Here is a 23877-nt window from a genome sequence, read left to right as displayed (position 1 = left end):
AGCCTCTGCTCACCTAACACAACTGTCGGGGCACCTGTTGCTCTTCGCCGATGCAAAAGTCTCGCCGCCCCACAACGTGCGGACGAAACACTCGGCGAAAAGGAAGCACCTGAACGCCCACACCAGCCGAAAGCGGCTGCTCGCTTGCTATTGAATATTCTGAATGGCCCCGGCTTGTCTTGCTTTGTTTGCGTTTCCCTCTAATGACGTCACTAAAAAATAGATTCGGCCAGCAGCGTACGTTTTGTCAGTTCAAATATATATTGAAAAATTGCGTTGTATCAATTAAACATCTGCGTCCGAACGAAGTGAGCGTGAAAACTTTGGAAATAAAGACCTTGTTGCCTGGCAACACAAGCGGCGTCGCCGACTCGCCATCGTAGCTGGCTTCACCGCTTCGCCACTTCGAAGGCGAGCTTGTCATAGATGTTCACTAAGCTTGTCTCGTGGCGGATGGTGCGAATTGACTGCACGCCTAGATTTCGAAGCGTAGAGGAGGCTCGCCCGTACAGGCGCCTTGGATTCGAGCAGACATTGATTACGTGGGCCAACACGGCAAAACGGTAGAGCCCCTGTTCTAGGCCACTCTATCTGAAGGCCCAGCTGACGGTTTCCTCATCTTCGTCTTTGCGCGGAGAGATAGAGAAAACATAACTGATGTTATCGGACGGCAGGGACTTTAGGTAGGTGAACCGCAAGTCTAAACCTTGCGGCCACCTTTTCTGCTGAATGCAAACCAAGCTAGTTGCAGCTATTAATGCCTAGCAGCGACATGCAACAGTTGCGCTACTCAGAAAATGTTTTGCCCGCTTTGGTATCCCACACCAACGCCTCCGACCTCCAGTTTAGCGATGGTAAAGTTATTGCAATAAAGAAGCATATCCCAATGAAAAAGAAAACAGCCTGAACCCCTTAAGCACTTTGCAACTACTGACATCCAGCTGGTGACTCGTATAATCTATCTAAATCGTATAATCGTATCTAAAAGATTTGAAACGGATGGTTTGAGATGCCTCTAAATCGTATAATCGTATCTAAAAGATTTGAAACGGATGGTTTGAGATGCCTTTGGAATGCTGACCTGTTGCTTCCGAACTATCCAGTTAGTCCAACTGACCATACCGTATGTTAGCAATGGGCACCAAATGGAATTCACTTGAACCAATCAGAATTTTGTACTTCAGTGGGATAGTAATTATTGAATTACCGATTCGGACAAATCATTAGGACTACTATGCGCACAAGTTACCATTGTTGATGCTGTGACGGAGTTGTTGCGATGTAACTAACAAAAGAACAGAATTAAGACCTCCCAACACCTGCCCGGTTTTACTTTAAGTAATTGTTCTCTCCCCCCCCACCCCCTAATATGAGTGGCTGAATTCCCCCCCTTGGGATAGTCCTATTGAACTCGACTTGGCAATTTGCAGTTCCAAATTGGTGCGCAATTTTTCCATTTAACCTCTCTATCGAAATGTTAACTGGTGGAGTACAAGTGTTGGAACAATTTCAACAAGATAAATCTATATGGGAACAGAGCATGCTCTTCTGATCAGAATCTTTAAACATTGATTGATTGATATGTGGGGTTTAACGTCCCAAAACCACTATATGATTATGAGAGACGCTGTAGTGGAGGGCTCCGGAAATTTAGACCACCTGGGGTTCTTTAACGTGCACCCAAATCTGAGCACACGGGCCTACAACATTTCCGCCTCCATCGGAAATGCAGCCGCCGCAGCCGGGATTCGAACCCGCGCCCTGCGGGATCTTTAAACATTGAGTTCTGTTCGTATTACATAAGCACTTGAATTTGACATTTTTGTATGGGGCCAATCACTATTGAACATTCTGATTATAGCTTGCTATGAGACTAATTGGGTCTAAGACAGCTCATGTTAGGTTTCGGTATTAATGCCAGATTTAGTATATTTGTTCCATTTTTTACTGGTATATTTAGCCAAGATATATATTAGGGGTCCTCATAATCAAGCTAATAATGGAGAGTTTAATGAGATAGGGGCCCTCCATTTCGGATAGTTCTCATGAGAATTCAACCAGTTGGTCTAATTTCAACCTATATAATTAATTTCAACTGGATTTCACAGAAACTCATGAAGCTGTGAAATAAAGGAATAGCTTATGAAAATATATGTACAGTTACACTACGATTACTCAAATGACCTTTGGTGAGCAGCATTTATTAACCTCACATTATGGAGTATGCCATTAAATTACCTCTTGTGAAAACCCGACACAACTCAAATGGGCAAAAACTGCTGGCATGGGGAGAAATTACATTTAGTTGAATGAAAATGGCACTCGTGGAGTAATTCTTTGTTTTTCATTTGCCCACAAGCAATATCTAATATGCTAGTTCATACAATTTTGGTTTCTTATATATAGATGGTTAAGCAGTTCAAAGCTCATTAATGCATCTTAAATAAAATTAACATGACAGACCCTTGAAAGGTGCTGGTATTTGCAACAGGATGAAGCAAAACTTGAGATAGGGCTAGTTGATAATGCAACTTCAACAATCAGCACGGAAACAGACAAGGGACACAGACATGGACACAGTTGTGTGATAGGACATGCCCCATAAAGCAAGTGGCGGGCAAGCATAAGGGGAAATGCCAAAAAACCACTTTGACGAATGTACCTACAAAGTCCTGTGGAGTTTTTCCCTTTCATGTGGTCAAAAATAGGATACAAGAGCACAATTTCAAGGTGCAAAAAAGAAATGACAGGTATCTTGCCCAGCACTGTTCTCAGTACTCAGGTGCTCAGCCCGTATCAGACCAAACCAGTGTCCTGGCCAAACAAGCTAATTATAAAATCAGAGAGATTTTTGAGGCCTCTCGATTATTGCCAAAGGTAACTGCGTTAGCAAGCCCTTGGTTGCCTTGACCCCAATAGAGCATTAGTTTATTACGTATCTCATAAAGTCAGATAAGCGTTCTCTGCTTAACCTATTGATGGTAGTTATGAGATTCTTTTGTGCTTGCTCGTGTGATGAAATGTGCAGAAGTGCATACATGTCCACTTTTTAATAAATCCTCACTTGAAAGACAACGCTCGTTTCCATTCCCGTCTGTTTCTGTGCTGATCGTTGAAGAGGGATAGATGAACCTGACTACTTAACCTGATTGGTCAAACTATTTTGATTATATTAGTTGGTTAAGCCCATTTAGGACACCTGAGAAACCCTAAGGTTTTCCCACTGGGTGAACTTGTTACACAGACTAGTCTAATCAGTCAAATAATTTGGGTCTTGATTGTATATTACCAACTGCTTATATATTGGTCAAGCCAATTGAAAACAATTGAGGCAACCAATTGGACTCGCTAGATTTTTCCAATGGGTGTCCCAAAAAAACTGTTTGACCAATCTTTTTTTTTTTTTTTCAACTACAATGTGTTGCATCAGGGTGGCACCGCGTGAAATAAATGGGTTAATGAAGCAGGCTGTGCGAACTATAAAAGAGGACCCCATAAAGAAGCTAAAAGTGGTTTTTGAGTGATAATTAAATCACCCGCATAAGTGCTCATCGGAATCAAGCTCGTTACAAGGGCTCTACTCAAGCCTCCTTGCTCACCCCCCCCCCCCACCCCCCAAAAAAAAGAGATCTACGCCCAGCGTGACCAGAGAGCAGCTTTCGTCAGCCAATTCTCACATGCAGCCACTCTTATCACCAGCAAGGCATATGTGGTCCTATCAATTTCAGTGAAGCTAAAGATGGCTTCCAAGGATGTTGACACTTGTATTACTGTACATTTTACAGCCATATTTTATATCAATACGAACAAATTATGAGCTCGAGGTAAGAGAGCACAGTTGCAGAACTAATCTTTTTATGAGCACTTTTTTGCTCAAAACAGTTTCAGAATGGAATTGACAGCTTGCTACCACAGAGTGTATATTAGATAACGAAATTTCTGCAGCCGCTCTTGGAAGTCTCGTTCCGTCTGATTTTTATACAAAGTCAATTTCTCGTTACATAGTTTTTCTTTGCTTTATATTTTTAGTCCATATAAGAAAGATTATTTTTATGTTAGTTACGTACATTGACATCCATATATGCCACTTTTGCTTCTTAACGCTCTTGACTGTATATTTTACAGTGAAAGCAGTGCACCACGGCCGCCGCTTGACCAACGTGTTGGAGCACCGTCACTACGAAAACGTGCGGACGAACACACACTAGTGCGCGCAGCAAGACTTCATTGAGATCAGAACACGGGTCACACGTGACGCCCTAGTTGTCTGTCGCCGCCACTGTCCATAACCAGTATCGAAAAAAAAATATAAATAAAAAACACTAATGACCTAATGTGACTTGAATATGGGTCCGCTGCGTGCCAGCCCAGCATTCTACCACTGAGCCACGCCAGTGCTTGGAACTCGTTTCTAAACTTGCCTTAGGCAGGCATGATGTCAGCAAAGGAATAGTGTTATTACGAATTTTAAAGCGCTTTACAACATCAAAATAACTGCCAGGTGCCACACAATGCGAATAGCGTAACAAGTGGGTCGTCCAATGCTCCAACCCATTAGAAAACTTGTTCTTGATCACATATTATCTATGACACATACCCACTTCAGGCATAATTCTTCATCATCAACAGCCACTGCATTAAAATTGCACAAAAATCCTAGCAAGTGCATAGCGGATACTACGCTTCTCCAAGGAATGAAGAAGGATAGCATAGTGAATGCTGGCCTACTACACAAAAATTATTTATTTAGGGTGTAGTGGTTAGCCAGCAGTGTGCTTGACGCATCCGAAAGTGTGTTTAGAAAAGGCTCTGAAAGGCCGCTTTTCTTGCTTTCACTGTGACTGTGGTGCACATTTCGCGCAGGCCTGGCATTTTTTATTTGTTTTTGCATATGTCTACAGATGTTTGTTGTAATGAATCGCGCATAATACTCTGTATAATCCCCTTACTGTTATGACTGGATGGCGCAGCGGGTACAAGTTGACAGCCCCGGAAATTGCAGCACCATCAATCTGCAAACTCCACACCAAAAGTAGGTAAAGCTGCATGTCACAATGGGCTCATTTTTTGCTATATCTTCGACAGTGCCTAATTCATTGTTAATTGCTACAATGATGAACACATGAAGCACGTATTGTTCTGTATCAGCTTTGCACTGTCGTTCAGTTTGCAGACCTGACATGTCTGGTTTGTCAATTGAGTATGGTGGTAAAGTACTTCAAAGGAATTGTCTATCCCGCTAGATATACCAGCATAACAGAAAGTCTGCACAATTCAAAGCGGCTGTGCATGCAGTGACTCTACTGAAAAGAGCCTACAAACTGCTCAACAGATATTTTGCAGCGATCGCATTTAGATGAAAATAAAAACATCCAAGTGATCTGGGTTTCTTTGGGAATAATCACGTAGCGTTAATTTTTGCTACAGCTATAGTATTAGCTTTCCATGCAGGCATTTTATGCTACCTTAAGGTATGCACATTTTTGTGATTGCCAACACGGCAACACCAGCATGCATATCAGACATTCTGAAAAAGACAGCGGCCATTGCACAATTTTCACAGGGCTACATTCATCGTGCCAAAGTGAGAATCAATCTGTTGTATTTAAAGCATGCTGGCATCATCCAGGTCTTGACATTCCTTACGAATATGGTTGACCATCACACAAAATGTATGCAAAGTCAATTCCATCTTCCAGCATACACAACAGCCAAAAAGGAGCACAAAATCACCCTCTGTCTCGCCAAAACAAAGTGAGGGCAGAACAGCAAAAAATATTTCAAGCACTAGTTATATTATTGCAATAAAAAGCAACAGAACCCCACTCACAGGTTTTCTGTTAATGGTCGGTAGAGGCACAGCTCTTCGGACTTCGCTACCTTTTTCCCGCCAACTTTCAAGGTTCCATATACAGGGTGTTCCACATAACTTGAGCCAAGAATTCGAAAATGGAAGACACTTCAGTGGCAAATCAAACCAAACACGTACTACTCGCACTAGCCTGTAGATACTCAGACTATTTTTCATTGATACCCTTACTCATTAATTAATAATTCTTAATTACCTATATTTAGATTATGGGCTGGAAACTCAAAATATGAGCACTGAGATGTAGAGCACTTTCATAAACCACCGACTAAATTGTCTTCTGTACGATACGTCTCGCGCTGTTATTTTTTTTTTGCGTTGTAAAGAAAGCTTGCGAAATCGGAAAAAAGAGCTGTGTGATGGACCGCGAGCGCACTGCTATAGTGCTGCTATAGGCTTTCTTTACAACACAGACAAAATAAGAGCGCTAGACGTATCCTACAGAAGACGATTCAGTCAGTGGTTTCTGAAAGTGCTCTACATCTCAGTGTTCATATTTTGGGTGTCCAGCCCATAATTAAAAATAGGTAATTTGGAATTATTAAGTAGTATGAGGAGAAATGAAAAATAGCCTGACTATCTTGAGGCTAGTGCGAGTAATATGCACTTTGTTTAATACGCCTCCTAAGTGCCTTTCACTTTCAAATTCTTGGCTCAAGTTATGTAGGACCCCCTGTGCAACTCGTACTAGATGAATGCAAGCGCCTTTCCAGCAATGTGGCATATAACAATCAAACCCATTCACTTACCATGTCCTACATCATCAGTCTCCATTGCAGTATTGAGGCTTTCAGTGGTACTACCTTTGGTAGTATGCTTGATGAATTATACCCAGTGATAAAATACAGTGCACTTACTGAATGCTTTTTGTGTACATTCTCTCAACAGTGCTACTAATAAGTTCATTTATTCCATGCATACGTAAATGTTAGAAGTCTCATCAGAATCATCAGCGTCTTGGTGTTCACGTCTCTCTGTATGCTTTGCAGTCACCTGTGGCACATGTGCTCGCACTTAGTACCTTAATCAAGCAATTATTAAAAGCATTTACAAAACTTTTCCAGCCTACACCCAATGGAGGTGTACCAAAAGTCAGGAACCAGGTGTCTGCGCCACGCTTGTTCACATCTCAGTTTGCAGCAGTAGCAGCGGTTTCCATGGGCGCCAAGTTTAATTGCCTGCTTGACTGAATTCGTGCATGTCATGGGTTGTGCTGCTTCTCAAGCAGACATACAAACAATGTATCAATGTCTTCTGATGTAGCATCGGGATTTGCCCGAGTTCTCTCCCAAGTTGTCGGCACCAAGACTTCACGCCAGTAAGCCGGTGCTTTGCAGGTGTACAGTAAAATCCCTGTGCCCATGCTTAATCATATGTGCAATGACACGCAGTGCATCTGAATATGTTGTATACTATATCTCCATCAACATCACAGTATAAACAAGCCATGGGTACTTAGCAATATTGCAGCAGCAGCATCTATGTGCAGTAGGTTTCGTTCCTCTTTCCAAAAGCAAAGATTTCGTTGCTAAGGCTAAGAGTGGGTGTTGCATAGTAGTGCCAATAAGAGTGCATTCATTCCATCAAAAAAACTCCAATGAACATATAATGTTGGCACTACAATTGTTTAATAAAGCAACTAATTATTCAAAAAAGATTGTTTAATTTGCTAAATGCTCTTTTCTTTCAATCTTTCAGAACATACCACGCCAACATTTGGCAAGCCGTTTGCAATCGGTGTGTGACAAAAAGATACATTCTGCCTTTGTTTATTTTTCACCCTCATGACGTGTAGAAAGCGACATTAGTCATTGCACTAGTCTCATCCGATATTTGCATTTCAGCATAGCTTGCAAATTCAGTGGTTGTGCATAAAAATTCAAAGGAATAATACACCACATGAAAATACAACTGTTTTTATTGCACCATATTTATTCAGCCATTACACAAAATGTTTATATTAAGTATTTATTTAAGCCTTTTTCTTAAATCGTACTTAGGTAACGTTGCTTTTTAATTTTCCAGAGACACCTTGACCCAAGATCTGAAAGGTGCTTGCTCTATGTCCTCTGAAAAGGCTTCAGTGCCACCTACCACAGCAAAAATTTTTGCCTTCACCAAATTGCAAGACTTGGAACACTTAAAGGACAAACTACACCTCATGCACAGCTTCTTTGTGAAGCAGCCAAGTATTTGAAGAGGATTTCTTGGACACTGTGGTAGCGCCGTATGTTCACGGGTTTTTGCCAAGGGTAAAAAAAATGTAAATAAAAATTAACCTTGACGTTTTTTTCCACCAGCAAGAAATTGCAGCAGATGCATTCCAAAAATTAACATGAAAAGCAAAACGAATACAGGCCCCATGAAGAATGATTGTGCTAAATGTGTCAATTGTTTCACTAACTGTCGATCGAACATGGTAAATTGCATCCCATGGTCTCGTGACCGGGTATATATTTGGCAAACTAGGCACTGCCTGAATTTATGCTTGTAAGAGCACTGCAATGCGCTGAAGCCTGCAGCAGGTTTACTTTTGCCCATCCATTGCACAAAACGTGGTTGCATAACCGCATTTTCACACATGTCTGTTCTGTATGCCTATCATGACACAGAAACTAGGGAGATTGCAGAAGCCTTGAAGCCTTGATCATAAAATCTACGCATATCCACGTTTGCTATGGTTATACGGGAGGTCTACAGCGGATCCACAGCCACCATAGAATCTAAAGCAAATCCACAGCCACCATAGTTTTCTAAAAAGAAAGCTATAAAATCTCAATAAAGAAGGGTGTAAGGCAGCAAGACACGGTCTCTCCAATTCTGTTCACCGCGCATTAACAGGAGGTTTTCAGAGCCCTAGATTGGGAGGAGTTGGTGATAAAAGTTTATGGAAAGTATCTTAGTAACCTGCAATTCGCTGATGATACTGCCTTGATGAGTAACTCAGGGGACGAATTACAGCTCATGATTACTGAACTGGACATGGAAAGCAGAAAAGTATATCTGAAAATTAATATGCACAAAACTAAAGTAATCTGCAACAGTCTCGGCAGAAAACAGCACTTTGTGGTAGGTGGAGAGACGCTGGAAGTTGTAAAGGAATATGTGTACTTAGGACAGTTAGTAACCGCGGAACCGAACCATAAGAGTGAAATAACTACAAGAATAAGGATGAGGTGGATCACATTCGGCAAGCATTCTCAAATAATGAATAGTAATCTACCACTAACCCTCAGGGGAGGTCGCTGCAGTCGCCGAGGGGACTGGACCCTCTTCACATCGGCTCCGTTCTCATAGAATGATTTCGCAGCAAATACAGCCAGGCACCGCTCGGATTTATATACCATCGGATTCTTCTCGTCACCAATAATCCAAAGAGACCATATTCTAAGGTGGGTGATCATTTTTCGAGATTTTACGACCGAAAACCAGCCCCCACCAAGAAGCGTCTACTATTCCTACGACCGGCGCTCTGCGCCGACTGGGGCGACCTCATGATAGCCAGGCCTCGGCGTTCGCACCATACAGGCCGTAATCATCAATAATGGAGGTATCGCAGCAGAATGAAGACGCCACCCAACAAGAAAACGAAGACGTCACCCAACGGGAAGATGACACAGGCAACGGGTGGACAGAAGTTCGAAACAAAAAACGTGCTAAGAAAAGTAGCCAGCAACGCCGTGGTAGCCCTAGCCCTACCCGAATGCCTAGAACACGCGGTGCAAATCTAATATCCCGGATAACCAGAGCCAGCAAAATGCCAAGACTGGCGACAGGCGACTACAAGATAGTTATAAGGCCAAAAGGAGGACTGCAGCTATCCAAGCTCAGCTTAACCGAGCTAGACAAAGCTGTGTACGAAGCAGCCGAGATCCCTTATGAAGAATGAGAGACGGACACGATTTGTCTGAATAATTTCCAGAACATCTTGGTCGTCAGCACCCCAAACCAAGACCACGCAGACAAATACCAAGGTATCAAGCACATCAAAGCCAACGACAAGTTGTATGAGGTGGGAGCATACGAGATATGGCTCCGGAACTCACCGCCAAAGGTATAATCAAAAGAGTTCTGTTGAACGAAACCCCATGGGACGTCACCACAGCAATTATTACTGCCCGAAATCCTACGGCGATCGCAGCCAAACGTCTTGGCAACACCACGACAGTGATGGTCCTTTTTGACGGCAGCAGAGTCCCGACGCATATCATGTACAGAGGAGTGCTCACACACTGTTCACTATACAGAAAACAAGTTCACTTTTGCAAACAGACTTGGGCACAGGAGCGACGTGTGTTGGAGGCCAAACGACAAGCTATGTGCGGGTTGTGGAACGCCTGATCCGAGCGAGGACCACCACTGTCAGCCACGATGTCAGCTGTGCGGCAAGGATCATCCCACGGCCGACAAACTCTGCAAGGCCAAGTTCAAGACACCCTACATCGTAAAACAACGCCAGTGGTTCTGACAACTTCAAGAGACGCATGAGCAGAGCTACCCCCCTACCACCAAGCAAACCGAACGCGGGAGGTCCAAATTCCAAACGAGGGCAACGCCTGGGTCCAGATCAAGATCCTGGTCCGGCACAATGCAGCACGGCCACACCTCCCAGTTTCCGGGACGGAGAAGGCACACTTCGTCCCGTTCCAGATCCCGGTGTAAGCCAAAGGATGGCAATGGCCATCAAGGGAACACGGCTTTCACGGTGAGCTGGTCAGACGTGGCTAAAGGGACGCGCCCTGAGCCTTCGCGGGAGACTGCGCAAATGTCAGTGATATAGCGGATCTGAAAAAAGAAAACGCTGAGCTTAGAGAATCGATATCACAGCTTACTCGGGAAATTCAAAGTCTTAAAAACTGCACAAATAGAACTTCTAGTCAAATGCGCTCCGCGGCCCATGAGCGCCTCGAAGAAATGCCAGATAACCGAATGGACGAGGACAGTACCCCGCCACCTCTCAAAAGAAAAGCTCAGGTGTCTAATGACAAAACTACGGCACAAACCTCGAACATTAATCAAACATTGTCCGAAATACAGAAAGCAGTTAAGGAACAGGCAGAGGCAACCAACAACCTCTCGCTTGCAATATCCATGATCATGAATAGACTAGATAAACTCGAAGCTAACGTAGCCAATCTCAACCCTAGGACACCTCCGGTACTTCCAGCTACCAACCTTCCGATGAGCACTTGAGGCAATTCACACTTATCTCAGGGTACCACATCAGTTCAACTAATTTCATGAGGCCCGCCTCCTTTCACCTTCCTCCCTCTTCGATAGCCAACTCAAAATAGGGGAGCCCAGAAAAAGGGACTTAAATATTTGGCAGTGGAATTACAGGAGCTATGAGGAGAAGAGAGCAGTCTTGCAACAACACCTTAGAGACAGTACTAAACCGGATGTTCTAATTTTGCAGGAAACCTATGGTTTAGCTAAGCTACCGGGATATCAGGCGATCGGCCCCCAACAGGGGATATTAGAACACTAACCACTCTAGTAAGGAAGGGACTCGTAGCAATCTGCTACGACACCCGCATCACAGAAATTGAGCATATACTCGTACAACTTGCCCCTACAAGAAAAAAATCTCTGAGCATATTTATTCTGAATTTGTACAGCAATCCCACGCGCATACGACAACGCTTCCTTCTTCTCTTTAAGAAGGCCGTAGATATAGCGGGACCCAATCCACTCGTCATAGGTGGAGACTTTAACGCTCCACACAGTGCTTGGGGATACGGATACACAAGAGCCAAAGGAAAAACGCTATAGCAGGATATTCAAGAAACAGGCTTAACTCTCATCACTGACCCGGCTCCCCTACGCGTATGGGAACTGGGCTTGCAAGAGACACCACTCCAGACTTAACGTTAGTTCGTAACGCGGGGACTGCTAAATGGAAAAACACATTCGATGATCTTGTTAGTGATCATCAAATATTAGAAATCAGGATAGAAACCATGGCTGCCGCAGAAATTCAGAGACAGATTAGATGGACTGACTGGGATAAGTTTCGGAAAGTCAGAAACGAGAAAAAACAAGACCCTATCAGCAATATTGAAGATTGGATCAAAGATGTCAATAACGACGTCAGCGAGGCAACGCGAGGTATCACTTCAAGTCCATCCCTAGAGCAGATTGATAGCCGTCTCCCACACATGTGGGAGGCCAAGCAATCACTGCAGAATAGGTGGCGGGGACAGAGGCACAACAGCCCCTTGCGCAAGCGCATAGCCAAGCTGAACAAACAGATCGAAGAACATTGTAAGCAGCTAAGCAAACAGCAATGGGACCAAGTTTGTAATAGTTTCGATGGCCAAACGAATGCTGGTCAGACATGGCGCATGCTCAAACACCTGCTAGACCCAGATAACACCAAATCAGCACACAAGCAAACCTTGCGTAAACTGGTGCACCGGTATAACGGCAGTGAGGAGGACATTATCGCTGAGGCTAGCAACACGTACATTCCCGCCATGCCTGTCATAGAGCACGGACCATATTCCGGAGGCCCGAACCAGTTCTTAGATGAGGAGTTTACTGTGGCTGAAATCAGGGCTGCGCCACAGAAGCTAAACACCAAATCTGCGCCAGGACCAGACGGGATCACTAACGGAACACTACGGAACCTTGACGACCCAGCCATAGAGAACATGACACAATATGTTAACGTGTGCTGGACCGAGAGTACTATTCCAAAACAGCGGAAAAAAGCTAAAGTAATCCTGATCCCCAAGCCCGGGAAACCCCCCGATCTATCGAATTTACGCCCCATATCACTAACGTCTTGTGCTGGGAAGCTGATGGAACACGCTTTTCTATAGAGAATCAACACTTATCTTGAGGAGAACGAAATCTACCCAGATTACATGTTGGGGCTCCGCACATGGCTCTCCACGCAAGACGCCATGCTTCAATTTAAGCAGCAGATTCTAGACAACAAAACAAGAGCTGCAGGAATTAGATGAGGAGTTAGAAAATATGCATAGCAAGGGGGTGGCATTGCAGCAAAAAGGCCAGGCATCCGAAGATGTAGCACACGAACGGTGCGATGTAGCGGCGGTGCCATTTAAGCCGGAAGAGAAGGCTACAGGCCGGACATTTGCTGATGTAGCGCACGAATGGTGCGATGTAGTGGCGGTGCCATTTGAGCCCGAAGAGAAGGCTAGTACCTGTAAGGACATGGTTGAGATTCGAACCCGTTCCGAAGAAAAGAGCTCGCGGTCGAAGCAGGGTGTAAGGGTTCAGTGGTTGTGGAAATGGAGTCAAGATTAACAGTGTTCCACAAGAATTGAACCTTGCAGCCCTATAGACAATATCGATGAGTGTCAGAGGCGGACGGAAGGCTCCAAAGTTGGCACAAAGAAGTGTTCCAAACGGAGAAAGCGTTCGAAAAACGGAAGCGTGGCAAGGCTCGCGAGAAAAGGCCCGTTGTCTTCTCTGACTGGCTTGAATCGCATGCGTCTGAGCGGCCGGAGAGTAAGGAACAGAAAAGCGCAATCTACGCGGCCGCGGTCTAACGATGAACTAATAGGCGATCATCAGGACTGTGCGCACGAGACAGCGGAGGAGCATAGCGAGGATGAAGAACGTCAGAGTGGGACGAAAGGCTCTCAAGTCCGCGCAAAGAAGCGTGCACATGGGAGAAAGCGTCCGAAGTGCAACAGTGAGGCAATGCTCGTGATGAGAACAACGCGTTTATGTAAGGGCTGCAAACGGTGGAGTGAAATCGCGAGAAAAGTGCCGTTGTCATCTCTCACTTTTCTCACAAAGAAAAGCGCATCGTACGCGGCAGTGTTCGAACGATAAATTGCTAGGCAATCACCAGGACAGTGCACGCGAAAGAGTTAAGCATGAGGGTGCTGATGAGCATCAGAGGTGGGCGTAAGGCTCCGTAGACGGCACCAAGATGCGTGCAAAACGGAGAAAGCGTCCTAAAAACAGGCAAGAGAAAATCGCGATGCGTTTTGTATTCAAATGACGGAGCGAAATTATAAGAAAAATGCCATATCGTAAGCGTCCGAGAGGCGGAGGAGCAAGGAAAAGAGGAACGCATTGTGCGCATAAGTGGTCAGAGCGCAGGGGACCCTTCTGTTGTTCTCGCGGCGCATTGGACGGGGCGCGCAACACAGAGATCGATGGTTTTCGCAAAGTGGCGGGAAGCAACGACAGCAAGTCTGTTTCGAGGGATGGCGCTGGGTTCGGCAACAAAGGGATTATTTACCTTTACGCGCGTTGTACACCTCGCTTGACGAGAAAAGTTTTCCGGGTGCGACCACCATAAGTTCGACTCAAAGTTGTTGAGCACAGCTGTTAGCTTCTCAAAAATATTGAACCCAAACTGTTGAAAGAAATGTTTTGTTTGTTATTTTAGCTGCTTTGTACATAACAAGTATGAACTCTGTTTTCGTTTGCGCTCCATCATTTTGCGCTCTATCATTTTGGTAGCCAATATGCGTTATACATATATCTATCGGAAGGATAGTGACATGCATTAGAGCGAGTTGCAGGGCTTAAGAGATGAGCTCCATCAAAATAAGGTGACGGCAGCTGACAGAAGAATGTATGGCGTTTCCATGGCGTGTCATGCGAAGACACACGGAAATACCATGTTAGTGTACAACTAATTGAATAGTGACTACGTTGCAGTTGAGAACGAAGCTGTAGAGAAGAGTCTAGCACCTATGAGGGTAACGGCAGGTTCCAGAATGAACTGAGTTTGACAACTGCGAAGGTTGCTACGCTAAAAGAAGAGGCCGACGAAGGCCACAATAAGTACAACGTGGTGCTGTGCCAGGGCAAATCTAGCGAAACAGTCAAGATAGTTTTAGAACATCTGGCACAGACACAGGGAGGCTGTCCCGACGGTAAATCTTGCGTGCAGGGTCCAGAGAGATTTCAGCCCGCTAGGTAAGAACACCATTTTCGGACGAGCAGGGTGTACAGAAGATGCGAGCGAGAGGCTCAGAAATTACCCTTTGAAGAAGCGTAGACGGAAGCAGCGTCGTAAAGCAAAGGATACGACAAAGAGCACAGCCGGCTTGAAGAAACTTGGTAAACGTTCAGAGGGCAGTTTACAGAATTAGGCATTTGTCATCGGCGCCGGAGTTGCTTTGTATGCGTCCGAGCTGCCGGACAAAACGAAAAAGAAAAAGCACGTTGGGTAAAAAGGCAAACTGAAGGAAGGGGACTGTCAGCCTTTTGTCGCTCTATTGACAGCATGTTTGATGGGCCGCGTGAGTGCGAGGTCCGTGGCTTGCTAATAGCAACTGAGCGAGAGTAAGAACTATGGTTGCCAGCGAGGAGCTTTGCGGGGGTCGGAGGCGAAGCGAATATGTTTTGCTATTGTTCCATCTTCCGTTCCCCAAGAAAGACCCACAGCACACGACACGGCGCGTTCGTCTGAAAAGGGAGTAGACAACCGTAGGCTTTTGACGATGGTCGTTAGTGGATTTGTTTTGTTCTGAAGTTTGCTTTTGACAATTTAAGTTTGTTTTGGGCTTTAGAATATATTCTTTTAAGTATGTCGACCACTAGACAGTGTCAAGGTAACCCATTTTCGTTTTGTCCATTTCTTGGGCGTTGTAAGTTTTTCTTAGGTAAGCGTTGTGCGATTGCATACACGAAATGCATAGGAGCCTACGTCATGGCAGATACATGTAAATGAGCAGGGGCGACGTTAGGAACTGAGTGAAGGAGAGTAAGACGTCGTGTCGCCACGACACCGTAAGCCGTTCGGGAGACGACAACGAGTACAGCATCTTCCTTGGGAAGAGACCACGGTGGCCGCCGCAAATCGTCTCACTAGTTAAGCGAGCAGTTCGGCGGACCTTTTGATGTATGCTGTCATGAGCTTGGGAACCCTCGACCAGCGGCACACACACAACGAGGAGGAGCCCCGCTGGCGCCACCTTGGATTGCAGTGATCACGGCTCAATATTGGACGTTCACGTGGGCCGTGCATGCTCGTCATCCTCGCCAGTTGTGTGTGATCTGTGATTGAACAGTAACCTCTGCATGTGTTCCCTGATCTAGGGATCTGAGGAGAACATATCCTTTATAGAGTCACCCGACTGATTCGAAGGAGCGCCATGTAGAGGAACGAGATTCGAGAGCTCGCTATGCAAGAAAGAGCTCGCCATGTACGAGAGCTCACTATGGACATAATGTAAATAAACCCTCTTCAAGTCTCTCTTCCTCCTGCCTCGACAACTTCATCCCGGACCTCCGGTGCCTGCAAACGCCGGTCGCAACAACGCGGAGAAGCTATCCCTTCGTGTGTTGTAATTGGTAACGTCGTTTTTACCAATGCAGTGCCTGTTATGAAAGTGTTTTTGCGATTGACTGTGATGATGCGAGCCCCAACATGTGATTGGCTTGTGTGGAGACCTTTTGTTCAACCGAGGGTTGAAAATAGAGTGTTTGAATGTGAAATAGAAAAGCAGAAGTTTGGGCTTCGACCCGGCGAGACGAATGAGTGCTGTATTAAAGCGTCTCTTCACTGGACTATTGCTCTTCCTTCTCGCTGCCACCGAGCACTCGAGTCACCGGGGGCACCATTCCGAACCTCAACACCTTCCCTCCTTAGCTAGAGTAGAAGCTTGTCGAGGAAGAGGAAATTAACTGACGCCGTGGCCTCTAGGGCCATGATAGGAAGAGCTGTTCACTGCTGGGTCGCCGCTGCGGCGACCCGCATGCCACTGTTGCCTGCACCATCAGACGATCGTACTCGGAGGAGGCATCGAAGGGTTTCCCTCCTTGTCTATCAGGAAAGCAGAACAAGGGCGACAGTTCCTTGACTCCAGCCCCGGACAGCTGCCAGGACCAAGCTGGGCAAGTTGTGACGCCACGCCAAAGGCCACACCAAACGCCTACAGGGTCTCCAGCCAGCCCAGACCAGGCAATCTAGGAAATGTGACGATTGAAGTTGAAGAAGAGAACTGGGTTGTGGGCTTGCGACCAGCACAGAGCAGAATAAAAACAGCCTGCCCAACATATGGGCATTGTCTCTTAGTTCTCTTCGTCTCAGTCGTTACAGAAGATACATCTAGAAACCCGCGACCAGTGGTTATTCCCACGGATGCACACGTTAAGCCCTCGCCAGAGAAGGCGCCTCTTGACGAACGCGTCGCAGATGGCGACGTGATAGCAGACGTTCACCACATGCCGGACCAATCCTCTGTTATTCCACCTATCATTGAGGAGAGACTGTCCCAAGATGGCGAAGCCTCCATATACGAGAACTGAAACAGTAACCCGAGTGAGACGGCCCGGGCGCATAAACGATGACAGTACCCCAAGCGATATCAGCCAGGACAGCTTAGACACGTTTGTACCATCTTCGCTGAAGAGCCTTGGCACCAAACGCCACCGGATTTCGAGCAGCGACTAACAAGCCCCCAGCAGAGACAGAAGTCCACGACCACAGAAGCATGCTTCCAGTGGGTCGCCTGGTCCTAAGAAATGACTGAGCCGCTCGCGGGGCACCCGCTCCCGCATCTATTAGAACTGTGCATCGTCGAGTAACTAGGTTAGTCTACTGCTCATAATGACTACTTTACTGAACATTATTTCACTGAATGTTCAAGGTTTTCGTCCGGCTAATAGGCCAAAGTAATTAGTGTAGCCCGTGCTGCGAGTTGTGGTTTTGTGCCTGCAAGAAACGAATTTCTTTTCTCTATCTGACGTCGCACTTTCAAACGAAAGTTTAACCTAGATTACTATTTCTATTTTACGGGAGTAGGCAACTCGTTTTACGGGAGTAGGCATTATTATATTTAATTGGGGTTTGTTGAGGGGCCACCACGTTTTTTGTGATGGCGTCGGTAGAATTCTGGCTCTAGACTGTATCTACTTTTTTTTCCTATTGAGGATACTCTGTGTGTATGTGGCTACAATAGCTCTACACTCTTAATTTTTTTTTTTTTGAGATTTGGATTTTTTTTCTTGACAGTCGTCACGCAATTCTAATTGGAGACTTCAACTGTGTGCTATATATGAGAATTTTTTTTCTGGGGTTAGTGTGCTTGGAATTCACGCGAGCTGCGACACCTTGTCCAGCACTTTTTATTGCTGGATGCGCACAATGTCGTGCACGAAGATAATTTTGTTTGGACATGGCATCGCAAGCCATCCTCCAGCAGACTCGACCGAGCTTATATTCGATCAGCTTTAAAGACATCTGTCTCCTACTTGCATGTTCCGCCTTTCCTACCTCCTCGGGTGTACATCTCTGACTATTGTCCGATCATCTTAAAACTCGAAATTTCATTTTTTCTTTCAAAAAGCCATGGCGTATCTATGTGCGCATACTCTAGGACACGCTCACATGGTCAGCTTTGTCCTGTGCAATATGTGTGTCACTCGCTGCATCTGGTCCAGATGATTGGGATGCACTTGGGATGCAGTGGTGTCTACGCTGCTCAGTTGAAGGGTTGAAAGGTGTTCGCTTCGAAATCGCGTTTCTGAGGAGCTGATCGATACTGCGACGAAATTACACATTGCCTTACGCGCCGAAACACCGTCTTCCTGAATGCGAGCTTGGCAGCGTCAACTGCGCGAACGCTTCCAGCGCTTGATTGCTACCTCGTCTTTTGTGGCACCTGCGTGGCGTTGTAGACATATCCCCTGTGCACATCCCGAGGTGCTCGGCTATACGACGCTGTCGTTTTTCGGACAGTCACAGCCATCCGTTCCTATGACCATGCAGATACCAGCTGCGCAGCCGCTTCCTAGGCATGATCGATCTGTTTTTTTTTTGGCACATTTTCAAGCAATGTCATGTTTGGCCATGCTGAGAAACTCTGATATAATACTGCCAATGCTCAGAGGTTGATTGATGATTGATTGATTTGTGGGGTTTAACGTCCCAAAACCACTATTTGATTATGAGAGACGCCGTAGTGGAGGGCTCCGGAAATTTTGACCACCTGGGGTTCTTTTAACGTGCACCCAAATCTGAGTACACGGGCCTACAACATTTCCGCCTCCATCGGGAATGCAGCCGCCACAGCCAGGATTTGATCCCGCGACCTGCGGGTCAGCAGCCGAGTACCTTAGCCACTAGACCACCGTGGCGGGGCAATGCTCAGAGGTATGCCCCGTGTTTATCAACAGGCTGCTTTTTGTCCGAACGTCCCTCCATCGCCCCAAGAGGTAAAGGCGGCACTGCAATCTATGGAACGTGGAACCGACCCTGGGCCAGACGGTTTTACAGTTGCCTTTTGCTTGACATTTTGGAATGAAATTGGTACTGCCTTTACCGTGGTTATCCAGAGATGTTTCAAGGATGGTGTTTTTCCATCTAGTTTTAGAGATGGCCGCATTTTACTTATTCCAAAAGGTGACGCTTCCTCCATTTGTATCGAAGATTGGAGGCCCATCGCGCTCCTTATTGCTGACTATAAGCTATTTGCAACAGTAATCGTTCATCGTTTGATGGCTTTGTTGAACAACCTGGTGGGTCATCATCAGGCTTCATCAGTGCCCCTGGATGAGAAATACACAGCTTGTCCTTTACCACCCGTGATATCATAGCACGATATTAGTCACGATATTAGACGTGACTAATAGTAGCGATATTAGTCGCGGTATGCACGTGGTCTCCTTGCGTCTTTGGACCAAGAGAAAGCCACTGGATTTCCTTGTTTTCGTGGAATTAATTAGAAATACCTAATCTGGTATAAAAAGCAAATTAGTTCTGCATAGCTGGGAGAGTTCTGCTTTTTCCATTACACGTGGGGTCCGTCAGAGATGTCCATTGTCTCCTGTGCTACTTGTGCTCAGTGTTTTCAAACTGGCAATCCAACTCATCTCTGTGAATTACATTATAAAGAAAACACCCAATTAACCAGTATGGCAGAAACGGATGATTGCAGCTTATATAACTGCAACGACAAGGGACCTGAGGCTGGTCAGCTGGAGAACGAGTGTTAGGAAACGCAGAATGAGGGTGCCGTTCAGGATGCATTCATGAGTGTCCAGTCGTTTCACATTACCCCCAGTACGAACAGGAAAGAGTTGGCTATTGAGCAGGTAGAGAATCTCACCATACCGGAGATCAGGGAACACCAGAGTATGGTGGCTAGAAGGGGAGGTAGGAGCAATGCAGCCAGGAGGAGACAGCGGAGGGTGTAGCAGTTGTTCATGTCAACGAGAGGTGGCGCACACGTAGCTTCTTAGATTGCTCTGTCCGGACCACGGCTGTCCGCCAGAAGCGTCGCAGCTACAACCAAGTGTATTGGACGCGTACCGTGTGCACCTCCGTTGCCACGCCTGCGCTGTCTGTACATTGTCATGGCTTGAATAACAATGTGCAAGCTTACGAAGCGCCATACCCACTGTTTTGAACCTGGATGCTCGACTGGGTACGTTTCAGCCAGAAAGGCAGGCGTCAAAAAGTGTTTTTGCCGCTCTGAGCAACGAGGACCGACAACGAAGAGTGGCAGCAGGCCGTTGCACGCGCGGACAAGATACTCGATTAAACGTCAGTGTTGTGCGAGTTGCATTTTGAAGAACGTTTTATTCTGAGAGACTACACCCACATTGTGAATAGAGAAGTTGAGAAGATTTCTCATGGTCGCCCTTGCCTCACTAAGGACGCAGTACCGCTGGTAGTCCCGAACACGCCCTCTTACCTGTTGAAGAAACTTTCTCAGAAGCGCCACTCCAGAACATCCCGAGAAGAAGTGCTTGGCAAGAAACTAAAAACGAATGATGAAGATCAACCTCCGATGGAGCATGACAGTGCCTTAGATGGGACAGCGGACGGTGCACCTGTTACTGGCACATGTACTGTGGAAAGTCTGGCTTACACACAAGGCGAGAAGCTTCCTAACAAGTACTGGTCTAGGTGCCTTCTCGTGGACACGGTGAAGGCTGTCGTGTTTGCTGTGTGTGCGCAAGCCGATGACAGTTTGTGTTTGGTGTTGTGTTTGGCAGATGATACTCGCTACCACTGCTCTGTGTTTGTGCAAGGAGTCACTGGGAAGAAAATAGACGTGTTTGATGTACAGTCTTTAGAGAGCCTTCTCCATTCTGTTAGTGAGATGAATGCGTGCTCGGGCTTTGAGCAAAGTACTATTCCATAGGAGCAGCTTCAGAGGGTTACTCTATCAAAGCACAGAATGCACGGAAATAAATTCCACAGCAAAAGCTGTGCAGGTGTATCTCAAGATCAAAGGCCCTGTATCCACTGCAGATATCCGAGGAAGCTACTACTGAACCAAGCGTCCTATAAGAAGAGAAAAGCGAAAATGGCTACTGGTGGCGTACTTCCAAGCAACTAATGATTAAACGGAGAAGACAGTTGAGGCGGCAAAAAATCAAAGTTACTCGCCTGGAGAGAATGCTTACAAAGATGAAGAAAGTTAATTCTACAGTGTCTGAGTCAAACCTACATAAAAGTCTTCTAAAGCTTCCTGCAAAGCAACGGCAGCAGATACAGATGTGCTTTGAAGCAGCAAAAAGAAAGGAACACAGGGGATGAAATACAACGATGAGTGCCTTTTGGACTGTATCATAATGAGAATAAAAAGCTCGAAGTTATACGAGCATATTGCAAAGCACAAAATAATGATTTTGCCAAGAAAAAGCTGCTTAAAGTATGTAAAAAACTATAAGAGCAAGTTTGGTTTCAACGAAAACATCTTCGCTGCTATCTCAGAAAAAACCAAATGTATGGACAAGCTTCACAGGCATGGAGGGATAGTTATTGATGAAATGAAGCTTTCAGAAAGCATCAAGGTAACAAGCAGTGGGCTCATTGAAGGCTTCGTCCATCTGGGCAGCTACACTCTCATTGATCAAAGCCCACAAACATGTGATCACAGACTAGTGGTGTTGTACCAGCCATATTCAGGGAACTTCAGCCAGATACTAGAAGTAGTTGACTCACGTTGAAATGTGAAGGCTGACATGCTGGCAAGAATTATAATTGATGCTGCACTAGCCGCTGAGAAGTCTGGCCTTTTTGTGGATTTTGTGACCACGGATGGGGCATCCTACAATAGGACTAAGTGGCGACTGTTTGGCATCAAAAAAACCTTGAAGTCAATTGTGTGCAAAGTGAAGCATCTCGTATAGACCACACCAGGAGTCTGCACTTCTTGTCACTTTCCACATCTCTAAAGTGCACCAGCAACAGCGATGATCTACAAGTGCCTGAAGGAATGGTTAGGATAGATCTAGTGAAAGAGGCGTGGAAGTGTGACAACAGGGATATTGTGCGGCTAGAAACAATGCCTTGTGTCACAAAGTAGTGATCGAACAGAATGGATTTGAAAAAATGAAGGTAAACCTTGCTTTCATTTTCTTCAGTGACGAAATCAGAGGCCTGTATGTTTATAGACAAGAGGCCGAAAGAATATATGGCAACGGCTGTAGCGAGGCAACCGTGTCCTTTATAAAAAGCATGGCAAGGCTGATTACAGCCATTACTTCCCGTTGTAGCCATGATGCCATCCACCCACGCTCACCACTCTTGGAGGAAGTAAAGGATTTTATCGCCTATTTAGATGCTTGGGAAGAATAAGTCGGAAATGTGGCATACTTTTCTTCTTCTTCTGGCACGACACACTTGGGACATAAGCTGGTAGTGAGTAGTCTGCTGAGGAGGAAAAAGAGGTAGTTGGAACAATGGTGGAGATTGTTCAGCAAAGGCTCGAGAAATGCAAATTCTTGAAATTATAGGGCGTAGGCGCTGTTCTCGACGAGAAGCCCTAGCGGAAATACAGACTAGAACTCAGGGGTATGCCAGTGTTGCAGCACGACATCTCTCGGAAATAAATGGGTCGATTTCCCTGAATATAGCGGAGGCCATAGAAAAGGCTCTAGAAAAAGCCATGGAACGACTGACTTCTAACCTTTGCGATTCTCTATCTCAAATTTTGGCCAACCAGATGACTCGCATATTTGGTACAACGGGAGAGTCAGGCCTAGTATCCCAACATGTTGAGAGTTCACGACCAATAGCTGACGGTGAATCTGAAACTGCGCCATCGTATTATCCGCCCGCAGGAGCCTCTGCAATAGGCGTCCACAGCCAAAATGAGGAATTCGAAACCGCACCATCGTATTCTCCGTCTACAGCACCCTCTGCAGTAGATATACAGAGTGTAAGTGAGGACAAAGCTGCATATACAATAGATTCCGATGACATGGATTTGGACCCTAGGTCCCTGAAGAGATCTAGATCCCCTGTGTCAAGGAAAACTAACTCACCGAAACAAACAAAGAACAAAAAGTATCTGAAAGAAAAGGAGAGCCTTTCAAAGAGGGATTTCTTGAAAGAAAGCATTCTAGAGAAAGCTATAGCGGAAGCAGCTCTTTCGAAACCATAGGGTCGCTTAAGATTCTCCATTGGAATTGCAGATCAATCCATTCTGCATCTACGAATTTGGTATACTTGACTTCTAAAGTCGCTCCTGATATTATAGCATTACAAGAGACATGGCTATCTGTACATAATTTGTTCCATTTAAATAACTTCCAATCTTTTCGACTAGACCGTCCATCGAGAGGTGGGGGTCTAGCTCTCTTTATTAATAATAGAATTAGTATGAAAGTCAAATGCTCATACAAACATACGTCGCCAGAATGCGAAATTTTGACAGTAGACATTACACTGCCCAACTGCACTCCTTTCACTTTAGTTAATATGTATTTTCCGGATAGAGTTCAAGACACACGAAGTTTGAATCTAGCTACAAAATCGTGGTGCAAAGACAAAGTTTTAGTTGGAGACTTTAATTCCCACCACACGAGTTGGGGTTTTAGAACTGATCTTAGTGGGAAACGCTTGTGGGAGTGGACAATGGCTATGACCTGACGTGCCTCAACGTCAGAACCCCCACATTTATTCGTAATCACTCCAGGTCGGCCTTAGATTTAAGTTTTGTCAGTTCAGCCATTACTACTTCTTCTTGGAAAGCGCTGGACTGTGGCACCAACAGTGACCACTTACCGATAAGTTTTGAAATTTCTTGTCCGATAATTCCATCTTGTTCAAA

General features: G+C 45.5%; 1 protein-coding gene and 1 long non-coding RNA gene across 10 annotated transcripts in view; one reads left to right on the top strand and one right to left on the bottom strand.

Moving 5' to 3' along the window:
* LOC119174174 (solute carrier family 41 member 1) overlaps window positions 1–23877 on the bottom strand; it is a 149555-nt gene that overhangs the window by 104326 nt on the left and 21352 nt on the right. For 5 of the 8 annotated variants that reach the window (XR_012895448.1, XM_037424995.2, XM_075896055.1 and 2 more), the window contains exon 1: window positions 14–392. The exons of 1 other annotated variant lie outside the window; for it this stretch is intronic. The gene's annotated coding sequence lies outside the window, so the exon portion shown is untranslated. Of the gene's footprint in view, window positions 1–13; window positions 393–4067; window positions 4089–5830; window positions 6214–23877 lie in introns of those variants that run through there. 2 more of the 8 variants (XM_075896050.1, XM_075896052.1) reach the window with 2 other exon arrangements.
* Window positions 377–8242, top strand: LOC142817972 (uncharacterized). 2 transcript variants are annotated; one of them, XR_012895449.1, is made up of 3 exons: window positions 377–683; window positions 4971–5032; window positions 7895–8242. It is a non-coding gene; the product is annotated as an uncharacterized LOC142817972 (long non-coding RNA). The 2 variants fall into 2 exon arrangements; XR_012895450.1 differs by having other exon boundaries at window positions 558–683; window positions 4126–5032.

Source organism: Rhipicephalus microplus, chromosome 5, assembly GCF_043290135.1.
Source record: "Rhipicephalus microplus isolate Deutch F79 chromosome 5, USDA_Rmic, whole genome shotgun sequence".
In the NCBI taxonomy this organism is placed as follows: Eukaryota; Metazoa; Arthropoda; class Arachnida; order Ixodida; family Ixodidae; genus Rhipicephalus; species Rhipicephalus microplus.
The sequence above is the reverse complement of the archived record's forward strand: the minus strand, read 5'-3'. Positions and strand labels throughout refer to the sequence as shown.